Genomic DNA, 2,075 nt, shown 5'->3' with positions numbered 1-2,075 from the left:
GTGTGCGCGCGCGCGCGCGCACGAGGACGGCCGCGGCCACGCGCCGGGCTGCTGGATCTCCTTATGCCCAAGTTGTGGTTATACATTTATGCATCATATTGCAGAACTGTGCATGACCAGGCAGAAACATTGAAGCTTCACGGCAGCTGTCTGTCATCCCCAGCCATGTGGAAAGAAGAAGGCAAACGAGTGACTTGTTTTAAAACCCAGGTAATAAGTCCTCGCTGGTGATAACCTGCCTGGGGACACTTGTTCAAACTCTAAGCCGGCCTCAACACACAAATGCCGAAGTCTAAATTAATAGAAAGAAGCAGGGAAAAAAAAAACAACTTGTAATATTATTTAATTCCCGGTACATAATGGTTGTTATTAAGGCAATTATTGTTTTACTTACCCTAGGAAAAAATTAAAATAAAGCAAGCAGGGACTTGGAGGTGAGACTCACAGTACATTTTAACAGACTGTTTTGAACACTAGGTGCTAATGACAGCAGTAATTAAGGGCCCTTCGTAAATCAAGTGGAAAAATTGCAGATTTCATGGACTAGAACTATAGGAAAAACACAGCATTTCACAGTTTGTCATGACCAAAACAAAAACAAGCAAAAATAACAGGCCTACTTTATTGCTGGATAGATTTCTTTCTATTTCAATGAACTCACAATAAGTTACATTAAAACGAACTAGCAACTGCAGAAAGCAATCTAAACTTTCTCTTTTATTATGGCAAATCATCTTTCCAGATAATGAGTATCCAGAAATGACAATAACTTAGGAGCAGGTATTCTTGAGACTGAGTCTAAATCATGGCATGTCCACAATTTTTACAAAATAAAATAGAGAAATTGTTATTGTTCCCGTGGTCATCAGTAGGCCTTAAATCTTTTTTTGGCAGGGGAAGGGACAGGGTCTGGTTCTCTTGCTCAGACTGCAGTGCAGTGATGCCTTCATAACTCACTGCAGCCTCCAACTCCTGGGCTTTATTAAGCGATCCTCCTGCCTCAGCCTCCCCAGTAGTTAGGACTATAGGCATGCCAAACCACACCCAGCTAATTTTTCGATTTTGATTTTGATTTATTTATTTTTTTAGGTTAGAAAATATAGTTTATTTAGAAAGTAAATTAGAGAGAGAGAAAGAAGAGATTCGCCACCCCAAGGTAGGGGAGGGGACCAAAACCAGGAAACACGGCCTGGCCATAGCTCAGAGAGCATATAGCCACACCATAGCTTGGCAAGGACATGGCCGATTTTTTTTTTTTATAGAGACAGGGTCTCGCTATGTTGCCCAGGTTGGTCTCAAACTAAGCGATCCTTCCACCTCGGCCTCCCAAAGTTCTGTGATTACAGGTGTGAGCCACCACGCCTGACAAGTAGTTCATAAATCTTGATTATGAGATGTTACTTACAAAGTGTTTTGTATTATCTCAATAAATTTTATAGAATTAGTGTTTAGGGTAAAAATACACCCCAGTTTTCTAAAATAGCCAGGAATAAAAGAACTTTGGATCTTATGCATTAGTCATGAGATCTGATTTAAACCATATTCATTTCTTGGCATTGCAGATTAGCATAGGATGCTATTTCTAACCTCATAATGTCAGCGATAAGAAGCTATATTTTTCTTCAATTAATCAGGTCTATATAGTGAACTATCTTTTTAATATCCACTGGACTGTATGGTAAAATGGACAATGAAGTATCATTTACCTGGGTGTAAGACTACCCCTGAGTAGTAAAACCAGTGTGAGAGGCCAGGCGTGGTAGCTCAAGCCTGTCACCCCAGCACTTTGGGAGGCCGAGGCAAGAGCACTGCCCGAGTCCAGGGATTCGAGACCAGTCTGGGCAACTTGGTGAGACCACGTTTCTACAATAAATCAAAAAATTATCCAGACGTGGTAGCACGCGCCTGTAGTTCCAGCTACTTGGAAGGCTGAGGTGGAAGGATCACCTGAGCCTAGCAGGTCGAGGCTATGGTGGCCGTGAGCAGTGTGCCACTGCATTCCAATCTGGGCAACAGAGTGAGACTGACTCTAAAAAAACCCCCAAAAAACCCGGTGTGAGAGAAGATGTCGTTGG

Source organism: Carlito syrichta, unplaced genomic scaffold (assembly GCF_000164805.1).
Source record: "Carlito syrichta isolate Samal-C Ts95f unplaced genomic scaffold, Tarsius_syrichta-2.0.1 Scaffold303049, whole genome shotgun sequence".
Taxonomy (NCBI): domain Eukaryota; kingdom Metazoa; phylum Chordata; class Mammalia; order Primates; family Tarsiidae; genus Carlito; species Carlito syrichta.
This window is presented reverse-complemented; position numbering follows the sequence as displayed.